Here is a 13,538-nt window from a genome sequence, read left to right as displayed (position 1 = left end):
ACATTTCCATCTGGCGCTCTACTACCCCTCCCCCACACCCCCATCCGGTGCTCTACTACCCCTCCCCCACATTTCCATCCTACCCCTCTGCTACCTTCCCCAAGGCCACTTCCCTCTTCTTTCATTGGAATCTCTTGTAATGGTTCTCCTCTTTTTCGCTAATTTTATTAATTTCTGTTGTTTTCTCTCCCTTAATTAGTTTGGCTAAGGGTTTCTCAATCTTGTTCATCTTTTTAAAGAGACAACCCTGATTGGTTGTCTTTTTTCTTTTTTTCTTTCTTTTTCTTTCTTTTTTCATTTTGGTTTTTCTCTGTGTAGCAAGGTTTCTCTGGCTGTCCTGGAACTCACTCTGTAGACCAGGCTGGCCTTGAACTCAGAAATCTGCCTGCCTCTGCCTCCCAGAGTGCTGGGATTAAAGGTGTGTGCCCCCACCGCCCAGCTGTTCTCTCAATTTCTTATTAGAATTCTTTGTAAGGATTTCATACTATCTGCTGGGCATGGTGGCATATGCCTTTAATCCCAGTACTTGGTTGGCAGAAGTAGGTGAAGTCTGAGTTCATGGAGGCAAGCCTGGTCTAAAAAGCAAATGTAGGACAGCCAGGGCTACACTCTCTTAGGATTTTACTGCTGTGAATCTAGGACAGCCAGGGCTACATGTGTCTTAGTTAGGGTTTTACTGCTGTGAATAGACACCATGACCAAGGCCACTCTTATAAGGACAACATTTAATTGGGGCTGGCTTACAGGTTCAGAGGTTCAGTCCATCATCATCAAGGTGGGAGCATGGCAGCATCCAGGCAGGCATGGTGCAGAAGGAGCTGAGAGTTCTACATCTTCATCTGAAAGCTGCTAGCAGAAGACTGGCTTCCAGGCAGCTAGGATGAGGGTCATAAAGCCCACACCCACAGTGACACACCTACTCCAACAGGGCCACACCTGCTGATAGTGCCACTCCCTGGGCTGAGCATTTATCAACTATCACAGCCTGACTTGAAAAACAAAACAAAATTGGATCTCATACACTGTCTTTTGATCACATTCATTCTCCTACCCCCCACCCACCCCTCCCAGGTCCACCCCACCTCCCCACCCAGTTGCATCTATGCCCCACCCCGTCCTTGAGTGGTATTTGTGCTGCTCCTAGACTTGGATGTGTGCTTTTCCCCTGAAGCTTGGCCAGCCTACCAGGTGCCGCACCCTTAAAGGAACCGGATTCTTCACCCAGCAGTTATTGATTGCAGATAGCTCCTGAGCTATGGTGGGACTTTGTACCTACCTCTCCTCTCCGGGCTGGGATTGTGTCTGTCTTGAGCTTATGCAGGTCTTGTGTGTGCTGTCAGAATGGCTGTGAGTTCATCTGTACAGCTGCCCTGTTTCCCTGTCTGGAAAACACTACTACCTTTTAGTCTTCTAGGACCTCTGGATCTCTTATCATTTTTCTGTCCCCTCTCCTGAGCCTTGGGAAGGGGAGATGTGATGTGGGTGCTCCGTTTAGGGCTGAGCATTTCATATCCTCCCAGTCTCTGCACCTTGATCCGTTTGTGGGCCTCTTGTTAATCACCATCTGAAAAAAGGAGTTACACTGATAGTTGAGAGTTGCACTAGTCTATCGTAGAACAATAAGTCATTGTGTTGTAAGACCTCCCAAAACCGAGGGTGCCCCAGCACCCCATGCCTTGGAAGGCGACACCCAAATCACTCTCGAGAAATGGTCTCAATGCAATAACATGAGGATTTCTTTATTCCAGAATTCTGGGTTCCACAGCTGTAGACCGTGCAGGGCTAGAGGACTGTGGACCACGAATGCCGAATTGCGACAGCTTTTATAAGTTTATGACAAAGTCCACGAATCACAAACCAATCATTTCTTAGCATAGAGAGCCCGTGAAATGTGAGCCAATCGATTTGTACCACTCCATAGTTTTTAGGCCAATCAGTTTAAATTATCGGTGCTCAGTGGACCAATTAGTTTCTTATTTTCTTGAATGTCTATAGCTGCGTGAACTCTTGCATAGGGGTAATGGTGTAAGCAGTTTACAGAAGCAAGATAAACTTAGCCCATTTCCAGTTACCTTATGGGGCCAGGATCACCTATTCAAGGCCTTTCTACTAGCTCTAAACAAAGGGCGGGCTCTGGAATGTGACCTTTTACCTAGTTTCTAACAAAGCTAGATAGCATTTTAAACTTCCGACTTCTTGGGATCATTAGAGTTAGGCTGTATTATTTTCTATCCTTTCAGTGTCTTTAATACTATGTCCATTTATCAGAATAATAATATGCTCTCCTCTAGGACCTATGACTAGCAATAGATATTTAAGCTCAATAATAGTGCCAGGTGTGGATTTCATCTTGTGGAGTGGACCTTAAATCCAATCAGAAAGTGGTTGGTTATGCTTCATGACGTTTGGCCACTTTGCACCAGGAGCACATCTTAGCAGGCTGGTTGCTGTTAGAGGTTAGGCTTCGCAGCTAGGTAAGACCAGTGATTAGTTTTCTCCCCCCCAGCAGCAGGCATGGCACCTTCCAGTACTGTGCCGTCTTCATTGTTGTTCCCATTTCATTAAGTTCTGCCCTGATCTTAATGATTTCCTTCCATCTACTGTTTGAGATTTGGATTATTTTGTTTTCCCGGGCTTTACAGTCAATTAAGATGGATTCTTAGGGGCTGGAGAGATGGTTCAGTGGTTAAGACCACTGACTGCTCTTCCGGAGGTCCTGAGTTTAATTCCCAGAATCCACATGGTGGCTCACAACCATCTGTAATGGGATCCGATACCCTCTTCTGGTGTGTCTGAAGACAGAGATGGTATACTCACATACATGCAATAAATAAATGAATTTAAAAAAAAAAAAGAAAAAAGAAAAGATGAGCCGGGCGGTGATGGTGCACACCTGTAATCCCAGCACTCTGGGAGGCAGAGGCAGGTGGATTTCTAAGTTCGAGGCCAGCCTGGTCTACAGAGTGAGTTCCAGAACAGCCAGGGCTATACAGAGAAACTGTCACAAAAAAAAAAACAAACAAACAAAAAAAAAAAAACAAAAAAAAAAACCCAAATCCAAAAAACAAAAAACAAACAAGCAAACAAAAGAAACTTCCAAGGGACGCTGAGGAAAAATGTCTATTCTAAACTGCTTAGATGGAATGTTCTCTAGATTTCCATTAAGTCTACTTGATCTAGCATATCATTTAATTCATATATTTCTCTACTTTTTGTCAGAAATATCTGTCAACTTGTGAGAGTGGGTATTGAAGTCACATGTTATGATTGTGCTAGGATTAATCTGTGGCTTTACATCTAATAGTATTTGTTTTATAAAACTGTTTTTAATTTCTGTTTAGGGTATATGCTTTTAGCATTGTAGTGTCCTCTGATTGGTTGTTCCTTGAACCCTCGCTTGTTCCCTGAACCAATATGAAGTGACCTTCTATACCTCTTCCTCTCACTAGTTCTGGTTTAAAGTCTGTTTGGTCAGATCTGTGACACCTGCTTTTTACTAGGTCCATTTGCTTGGGATGTCCCCTCTATCCTCTCCCCAGAAGGGTGTTTCTATCTTTTGCAGTGAAGTGCATTTTTTTTTTAGAGTCAACAAATAGATGCTTTCTGCTTTTGAATCTAATCTATAACTCTATGCCTTTTGATTGGGGAACTTAGACCAACAATATTCAGCGTTGTGATGGAAATATATCAGTAGAGGGCTGGAGAGGTGGCTCAGTGGTTCAGAGCACTGGCTGCTCTTCTAGAGGACCTGGGTTTGATTCCTCACACCCACATGGCGGCTTCCATGGAGATCTGATGCCCTCTCTGCCTTCCTTGGGCAGCAGGCATGCTTGTGGTATATAGACATATAGGTGCAAAACACCCATACACATAAAATAAATTAATTTTTTTATTTTCTGTTTTGCCTGCATGTGTGTTTGTATGCTATATGTGTGTCTGGTGATTGCCATGCCTTGGAGATCAGAAAAGTGTGTTGGGTTCCTTAGAACTGGAGTTGTAAATGGTTGTGAACCACCATGTAGGTGCTAGAAACTGAGCCCAGGTCCTCTGGAAGAGCAGCCTGTGCTCTGAACCACTGAGTCATGTCTTCGACTCCAAAATACATGTTTTAAAGGGAAGGTGTGTTCCGAACCCTGTTGTTCTGTTGATTTGCCAGTGTTCGGCTGTCTCCCTTCCTCTTTTGCTTGACTCTTCTTTGTGCCGTGGTTTGTTCTTCCCTGTAGTCTCTTAGCTAGACTTGTTCTTCTTTTTACTCCAAAGACTTCCTTCAAGCATCTTCTGTAGAGCTGCTTTAATGCTCATAAACTCCTTTATAAGGAAACGTTTTCATTTTCCCTTCAGTCGTAACCACTTTGCTGAGTGTAGTGGTTTCGGTTGGCAGCTGGCTTTCAGAATTTGGAATCCATCGTTCCAAGTTCTTCTGGCGTTTAAAGTTTCCGTTAAATCATCTGCTGCTACTCTGACAGGCCTGCTATGCGCGTGGCTTGGATTTCTTTTTCTGCTGTCAATATTCTTCCTTTGTTCTTTATATGCAACGCTTTATGGTTGGCGGAGGCTCTCTTTTGTGGTCTTGACTTTTTGGTGTCTGTAGTTCTTCCTGGATCTGATTTTGGCATCTCCTTTTTTAACTCTAGGAAGTTTTCTGTTATGGTTCTATTTTAGATGTTTTCTCTGCTTTTAGAACGATATTCTCCTCCTATCATCAATTTGGTCTTTTCTGATTATTGAGTAGGACTTGAAATTCCCACTGGCACCTTAACTGTTATTTTATCTTTTGTCTCTTTTTTGATTGTTCCTGTTCCTCTGAGCATGTTGTCTTTACGCTCTGATAGTCTGTCCTCTCCAAAAAAATGTTTTTTTTCTAAAATTATTTTATACATAGGGATATTTTGCCCACATATATGCCTGGTGCCCTCAGGGGCCAGAAGGCATTGGATCCCCTGGAACTGATGCTACAGAAGGCAGTGAGTTGCCATTTGAGGGATGGAACCCTGGTCCTCTGGAAGAACAGCCGGTGTGCACCTGCCCTCTGTCGAGTTTCCATGAGGTTTTTTGTTAGGCTTGTTAATGTTTGGTCTTTAAGGTGCATTGATTTCTTAGCTTCAGCATGATTCTAGATGCCTTTCCTCCACTGAACACGGTAAGCCTTAGGAAGGTAGAAGGGAAATGTTCTTCCCTGTCAGCTTCAATGATTTGAAGCAGGATTTATTATAGCAAATTATCATCAAGCTAATTGCTTGACAGTCTCTCTCCGCACCGCTGCCTGGCGCCACAGAGCTGATTTGCTCTGCTGATACTGGGCTAAGAGAGGCAGTCATGAGGAATTCCACCACCCAAAACACCCCTGAGTTTCAGAGAGTCTTCCCAACATGCGCATCAGCGCCTTCAGAGCATCCAGGGTGAACCAGGCTGCCCGGGTTCAAGTGCCATTGGTACTCTTTGTTAGTTTTGTGGCCTTGGGCAAATGTTCATTGTTCTGTGTCTGAGACTGTTAGATTGTAAAATGGGAATTACTAATCATAATAAATAACCTGCCATGTAGAGTTATTGATAGTATTAAAACAAAATCCCAGGTTGGAGATGTAGCTTATTCGATAGAGTCCTTACCCAGTTTGCACAAAACGCTTGTTGTGGTCCCCGGCATCACACAAACTGGGTATAGTAGGGCTTGTCTGTGACTGCAGCACAGGGAGGCCGAAGCAAAAGGATCAGAGGTTCAAAGCTGTCGTGTGTTGTACAGTGAGTTAGAGGCCAGCCTAGGTTATCAGACCCTGTCTCACACAAAACAGAACCAAACGCTCTATATAGTACTTTGTGTCCTTCAATATACAGTAAGTACTCTGCGAACAACCAAGAACGCATGTAAGAGGACCTCGTGTGTTCTGCTGTTTTTTTACTTTGCCTGTTTTGTGATGTGTCATTCCACGACACTGTTTCTCCAGAGTTTTTTGGTCCATCGAGCTGAGCTCTGAGCTTAAGTGCAATCCCTTGACCTAAGGCTTCGCACTGACTCTGACTTACCTTTCCCACCTGGGACGTTGGGGACTTTGAGGGGACAACAGCTCAATGCCTCGTGCTTCCTTCTAGCCACTCACGTTCTTATGAGGAGAGTCCCTTGGTTTCCCCAGTGAATTATAAAACATGAAGAGAGAGGACGAACAGGGCTGGTATGGTTACTTTGGGCCAGGAGCCTAGAGGCAGAGTGAAATGAAGTAGGCTGGTGACTGTCATCACTGACGTCAGCAGCGAAAAGCAAGCCTTTTGATTTCTGTGTCATCAGTAGCGTGCGTCCTATAATTACCAGACAGGGAAGGGGTGATACTTTGGCCTTCCCCGGCACCTTCGCTTTATCTCGTCAACCCTGTTCGGGCTGAGGTACCATCAGATTGACATAAAAAATGTTCACCCAAGTGCAAAGTAGCATTGGCTTATTTGCCAGTGAGTTCACTCACCCCCGAGCATCCTGGAAAATCTGACTCCTTCAGACACTCTGGAGTTCTCCAACAATACAGTTTCCTATGATAGTAAAAGAAAACGGACCAGAAGACACAAACTGAGCTCCTCAGGTTCCTCTCTCAGCTCGCTGGTCAGTTTCCTTTCAGCCAGGAGCCTCCTGCGTGCGAGCATTCATGAAGTTCAACTAAGTTAATTCTGAAGCCACCAAGGTGGTTACCGACGCCTTTTCTCAGCTGCACTTCGTCACCCCTGTGGCCACTGTCAGACACACTTTTGTGATCCATTGGACAATGCTTCTGTCTTCCAAGGACACAGCGCAGCAGCTGGGGAAGGAGCTAGGTTGGGAAGTCGGTGCCTGTCACCGAAGCTTGCATGGGATCCTAAGCACTCACGGAGACCTGCTCATCTGTTAGCCAGTGCTTGGGGTTGGGAACAGAGACATGCAGGACCTTGGGAACTCATCTGGGGTCAGTGAGAGATGCGATCTTCAAAAACAGGAATGTAGAGAGTAATCAAGGAAGAGCACTGGACATAGACTTTTGTTGTTGTTGTTGGTTTTATTTTCAAGATAGGGTTTCTCTGTGTAGCCTTGGCTACCCTAGAACTCACTCTGAAGACCAGGCTGGCCTCTAACTCAGAGATCTACCCTCCTCTGCCTCCCGAGTACTAGGATCAAAGGTGTGCACCCCCACTGCCACTACCCAGCTGGACATAGCCCTCTCGATTCTACATACACTCATACCCACACACCCACATGAACATGTCTGTGCACGCACATGCATACACAAACACACCCACACATACTGTGAATTCTATAAGTGATATGTAAAAAGTATCATTTCTTCTGAACCTTTTATGTGATTTCTTTTAGATTTGTTTTTTTGTTTGTTTGTTTGTTTTTTGAGAGACAGGGTTTCTCTGTGTAGCCCTGGCTATCCTGGAACTCACTCTGTAGACCAGGCTGGCCTTGAACTGAGAAATCTGCCTGCCTCTGCCTCCCAAAGTGCTGGGATTACAGGTGTGCACCACCACCAACCACCGGCATGATTTTTTTTTTATAATGCCCAATTTGCTGAAGAAGCATCTGATGTAAGCCAGCAATTGCTTTATATACCCGGGACCCAAACACATTAGACAAACAGGCTTGTCCTCACGAAGCTGACATTCTTGTGAGCACAGGTAACAGACAGGGCATACAACATGCATACAGTTACATATGGACCGTGCACAGCAGGTTGGAAGTTGGCGAGTGCTCTAGGAAAAGGAAAACGGGTCAGAAGCCAAGATGCTCTTTCTGTCTCCTCCATTCATAAAATTCCTTACATTCCTCCTGAGAGGATTAAGGACAAACTTCTCATTTTCAAAAAGCCTACTGAGGGAAAGGTCTTTGAGCTTTGGGAATATGTCACAGATATGCAGTTAAGAGGGCCGACAGACATCCAAATCCACCTCAAGTACAAACTCCACCTGCCCCCAGCTCCTAGAGAAAGGAAAAGTTCAGCCAAAGAGTAGAAAGTGAGTAAAGGAACCAGGCCTTTGCTTGCGCATCCTTAAGGAAAATCCTCAGACACCAAGGCTATCCATCACAGGCCACAGGTAACAGGAGACCTCCAGCCCTTGGGTTTGTTTTTGAAAAGGTGCTCGGAAAATAGGGAATGCCACAGTCCAGGGGCTACTGGTTTTTAGGGAAAAGGAAAAATTAAAACATATTCTGTGGCCGGGCGGTGGTGGCGCACACCTGTAATCCCAGCACTCTAGGAGGCAGAGGCAGGCGGATTTCTGAGTTCGAGGCCAGCCTGGTCTACAGAGTGAGTTCCAGGACAGCCTGAGCTATGCAGAGAAACCCTGCCTCAAAACAAACAAACAAACAAACAAACAAACAAACAAACCAAAAAAAAAAAAACAAAAAAAAAAAACCATATTCTGTCAAAGACTCACCTAGTATATTGTCTTAGTTAGGGTTTCACTGCTGTGAACAGACACCATGACCAATGCAAGTTTTATAAAAGACAACATTTAATTGGGGCTGGCTTCCAGGCTCAGAGGTTCAGTCCATTGTCTTCAAGGCAGAAACATGACAGCATCCAGGCAGGCATGGTGCAGGAGGAGCTGAGAGTTCTACATCTTCATCTGAAGGCTGCTAGTAGAAGACTGACATCCAGGCAGCTAGGGTGAGGGTCATAAAGCCCACACCCACAGTGACACACATACTCCAACAAGGCTACACCTCCTAATAGGGTCACTCTCTGGGCCAATCACATATATCTTCTTTAATTCCTTCTTTACCACACACTCACATACACACACACTGACATGGGAGGATGCACGGTGATGATCTGGACCAGGATCCTCCAAGGCAGAGGCAGAGTGTGTTATGGTAAGTAACAACAGCATGGTAAGAATCAACAGCAGAACAGGAAGAGACCCGCAAGCCCCAACCCTTCTGGTGGGAGGGTTCTACAATATTGCTTCCAGAGTAGATATTAGTTAATCCCTCTTCTAACAAGGGCAACACTACTGATTGCCAAAGGAGCTAGGCCAGGAAATGGGAGTGAAGATGTTTGGGAATGCACCCCAGATGTGCAGCGAAACTCTGGAGTGAGAGCAGGTCGTTCCTGAGCTGTGGGCAGTGGACAGGGAAGCAAGCGATTCTTTGTGTCCCATTCCTCTGCTGAAATGAAGAGGAGTCTTTTTCTTCTGAGACAGGGTTTCTCTGTGTAACCCTGGCTGTCCTGGAACACACTCTATAAACCAGGCTGTCCTGGAACGCACTCTGTAGACCAGGCTGGCCTGGAACTCAGAAATCTGCCTGCCTCTGCCTCCCAAGTGCTGGGATTAGAGGCGTGTGCCACCACTGCCCAGCAATGAAGAGGATTCATATACATTCCAGTGTGAGAAGCTTTTCTGTATCAAAGTAGTCTATAGTGATTGTGAAGGGTATCTGTACTTACTAACTTTCCATCGCTATAACAAAATACAGTCCAGTCCACTTGGCATCCTGAGTGCTGAGATTAAAGGTGTGTGTCACCATGCCTGGCATAAAAATTAATTTATATCAATATAATGTATAAAAATTAACATAATATATAAGATTATATTTTAATAAGATAACATTAACATAGATACGTTAATATAAATACATAATATATATAAGCATAAATATGTTATAACTACCCTCTTGAGAACTTCATTAATGCAGACTTCCAGTGACTCAATCCATTACTTTAATCCATTAGATTCTTCCAAAGACTCTTCCTAAAGGTTATATAAGCTTGTGCATGTGCATGTGGGCATGCAAGAGCACTCGCACACACACACACACACACACACACATTCACTCAGGCATGCGAGTTCATGTACATACACATGCACCCCATCTCACCCCACCAGGATCATCATGCTGAAGGCAGCATCTGACACACAAGCTCTGAGGTACACACACACACACACACACACACACACACACAATGAGAACCACAGCTACCTGACTGGAGGACCCAGGCTTTGCTGTCCTGCCTGTGAAAGACGACCTGACTACCTATGACTACTGAGAGTGAAGAGACACACTCTGATGCCTCACTTCAGGTAGTGATGGAGAAGGGGAGAACAGCCCTTTCTCTCAGGGAACCCAGAGCTCTGCCACGGACCAGGCATTGTGCTGAGTGGGCTACTGACATCATGGTCTCCAGTCCCCACATCAGATAGGTGTCCATTTGAGAGGAAAAGAAATGGAGGCATTTAGCAGGTTGTGTGGAGTCACTCGTGACAGTCAGTCTGAATCCCAGGGGATGATGGGTGATGTGTAGGCTTTAGGGTCACCCCCCACAGGGTAGACCTGCCTGTTCCCTGCTGTGACACTACATGCTATGAAATGCTTAACAGGTTACTCTTATCCTCCTTGTCTGTAAGGTTAGACTAATAATTACAGTGTTTTAATGATGATTCAAGAACAAGCCTTCGTCACTGCGGGCACAGTAAAGATTGTGGTAAACTACAGGTTTAACCACAAGCAATTGCTGTTGCTTTTGTAGTGGGCCAAAGTCAGAGGTCACATGCTGCGATCTCATTCTGGGACGGGGCATTCCCCCCCCCAGCTCCTCCCCCTCCTCCATCACCACACCCACTGGAGGTTTAACCTAGGACCTCACACAAGCTAAGAGCACTCTAGCACAGAACCACACTCCAGGTACCAGCATCGATTCTGTGTAGATGCCCAGTGGTTTGCATTCTCTGCTCATGGGTTATAAAAGGACAAGCACTTTAATTCAACATAATTTAGAGAGGTGGGTTTTTTTTTTATGCCTGTTTTAGCTTCCTTTGAAATTCACCAAGATTTCTATTACTATAACAGAGCATCCATGAAAACATATGCTGTATATATAGTTCTTAAACCCAACAACCTGTTGAGGGTATTGTCAGGAAGAACTTGAAAAGAGGTCAAGGGAGCGTAGGCCAACAGAGCCAGACTGGCAGGGCCTGGCTGTTGACCTCAGAGGATTTGACCCCCCTCCAACCGCCACTCACCCCTGGGAATATTGTTGTTTGAGGAATGGCACTCCCACTAGAAGGCTGCTGGGAAGAGACAGATGTCAGGCGTAACCACTGGTCATTCTGCACCCTGGAGTCGGAGATGGGGTCTTGGTCGGTCGGCCGCAGGAAGTTGTAAAATTGGATACATTCAAGATTCATCGGAACCTAGATGCTCTTGAACTGTGGCAGGTCAGGGTTAGGGAGGGAACACTACTCAGATGTGGCCTTTGGGGAGGCTGTAAGATAGGGAAAGGAAAACAGAGCCATCTTTGGTTTGTTTTGACAGGGTTTCTTTGTGTAGCCCTGGCTGTCCTGGAACTTTTGCTTTGTAGACCAGGGTGGCCTTGAACTCATAGAGATCTGCCTGCCTCTGCCTCTGCCTCTGCCTCTGCCTCTGCCTCTGCCTCTGCCTCTGCCTCTGCCTCTGCCTCTGCCTCTGCCTCTGCCTCTGCCTCTGCCTCTGCCTCTGCCTCTGCGTGACGGGTTTAAAGGTTTGTGCCACCAAACCCAGCTCAACCTTGCCTTTCTAAAAGGAAAGGTAGGAGTAGTAGTGTGTGGTGTGTGTGTGTGTGTGTGTGTGTGTGTGTGTGGTGTGTACATGTGTTTGCTGGGAATCCAACTGTGCCTTTCTCACTCTGACTAAACAACTATTCTATCACTAGGCTATCCCCCCACTCCAGAAGCCTGTGTTTTCAAAGTAAAGCTGTATATCTATAATGCAAAATCTAACAGTTCTCTTTTTCTGGTAAGATTTTTATCAGAACTGTCTGGTTGCCCCCACCCAAGCTCAGTTTGTAACCTACCTGCATCTCCTTGCATCTCACAGTAAGGGCTAAAAGTAGCTCTGAGGGGAGTGGGGGAGGGGGGTCGAGTGGAACGAGCGTTCAGGAGAGACAACCTTTGTAGAGAACGGCTTTAAGTGAAATTCTTCTCATCTTTGAAGCACACTGACATCTCGGAGACATGTTAAGCTTTCTCTGTGTCTGAAGAGTGTTTGCTACTGAGTGATCCTTACAATGTCCTTTGTGAGAGTGGTAGGCTGTCTGTTTGTTCAGTTTCTCCACACCTAAGAAACAATCTGAAATCCATCTCCATTCTTTTTCAAGGAAGTTCATGAATTGTCTGTGAATTTTAAATGTTCTACCCATACACACACGCCATAGCATCCCAGACAAACGAAATCCAATTTACATACCCACGAACTCAGACGCACTCGGGCCCCATTTTCTGTGAGCTCTGTTCTCTCTTTCTTTGTGTCTATGGTTACTGTTAAGATGACCCCTACAGTCTGGGGCAAATACCAAACTTGAATCAAGCGCTGCCAGGCCTTACAGCTGCAAAGGATTGCCGTTTCAGGGACATTCAATGGCTTCAGCTGGCTGGGTTTTAGGGAGCCCGGGACAGCCCCGCCCACAGGTGGGCTATAGCACCCACTTCGCTGAGCTGAAATTGCAGCGTTTTGTCTCTTTCTTTCTTTTTTTTCCAGTATTTTATCTGTTTTCACATCTGAAGTGATTTTCCCCCTCCAAAATTGGATTTCATTGTTCAGAACGGCGACTGTAAAAAGATCTGTCTTTGTATTTGTGTCTCCTTGTCTCCCAGTTTCTGTAAGAAGTCTCGCTTGCAAAAAAAAAAAAAAAAAAAAAAAAAAGCCATAGCTAATTAAAAATTGAGTTCCATCAGCTGCATAGGGATTTGGGCGTCTAGAATCAGGCAAGGGAGGCAAGAAAGAAGCACCAGAGGTTGCTGCTAGTCTCACACGCGCACGGGAGACACACACACACCCACACACCACACACACACACACACACACACACACACACCCTTCGCCTGGCCTTGCCTTCACTGCATAGCATGTTGGAGTGTTTGAGGACCCTAGGGCGGTGCCGTGGGCGGGCACAGAGAGTTCCTAACCCAACAAAGGGCTCTAAGGTGCCTGGAGCTGGGTTGCTCGCGGGCACGTTGGAAACCCGCTCTCTAGTTCTGGCCAGTGAGCGGACGTCCCTGACATCAGGGGGCCTGCTCCTGTCAGCCAGGCCGGCAGGCGATTGGCTGGGGAGAGGCAGTAATTCGAACTGCCTTTGTACTTAGCTAATCAGGGCCGCGCAGGTTCCTGGAGCCGAGGTGCCTGGGTGTCAGACACCTGGGTCTTAGCCCTGCCTTCCTGGAGCTGGCTCTCCAGTCTGCGGTCTGCTGCCTGCCCAAGCCTCCAACGCCGGGTGGACCAGCCTGGCTGTGTGTCACGCCGGACAGAAGTATCCAGCAGACAACTGAGGACGATGGAGATACCTGAGTTTCCACTTCTGTGAGGTAAGGTCCGTCTAAATGGGTTATCTCTCCCCGACGTTACTTCTACAGTGATCTCGTCAGAAATAACAGTATGGAGAAGATAAACTAAGCAGAGACAGAGCCGTTATGATGAAATCGACTTATCCAGCTGGCAGATAAGCCAGCACGGAGATCCGATGAGAGCTTTAGAGGGGGAGAGGGTCCTGACAGACTGCAGCGACCCTCGCCAGTCTGTACTCTTACTGCCACCGGAGAGTAAAGGG

The 13,538-nt window shown here is 46.1% G+C and overlaps 1 protein-coding gene across 2 annotated transcripts in view; it reads left to right on the top strand.

Annotated features, from left to right (window-relative positions):
- Positions 1-13,538, top strand: part of Shroom3 (shroom family member 3) — a 284,818-nt gene that overhangs the window by 128,056 nt on the left and 143,224 nt on the right. The window contains exon 1 of one of the 2 annotated variants that reach the window (XM_052198636.1): positions 12,919-13,296. The exons of the other annotated variant lie outside the window; for it this stretch is intronic. The gene's annotated coding sequence lies outside the window, so the exon portion shown is untranslated. Of the gene's footprint in view, positions 1-12,918; positions 13,297-13,538 lie in introns of those variants that run through there. 2 annotated transcript variants of the gene reach the window in all.

Source organism: Apodemus sylvaticus, chromosome 11, assembly GCF_947179515.1.
Source record: "Apodemus sylvaticus chromosome 11, mApoSyl1.1, whole genome shotgun sequence".
In the NCBI taxonomy this organism is placed as follows: Eukaryota; Metazoa; Chordata; class Mammalia; order Rodentia; family Muridae; genus Apodemus; species Apodemus sylvaticus.
The sequence above is the reverse complement of the archived record's forward strand: the minus strand, read 5'-3'. Positions and strand labels throughout refer to the sequence as shown.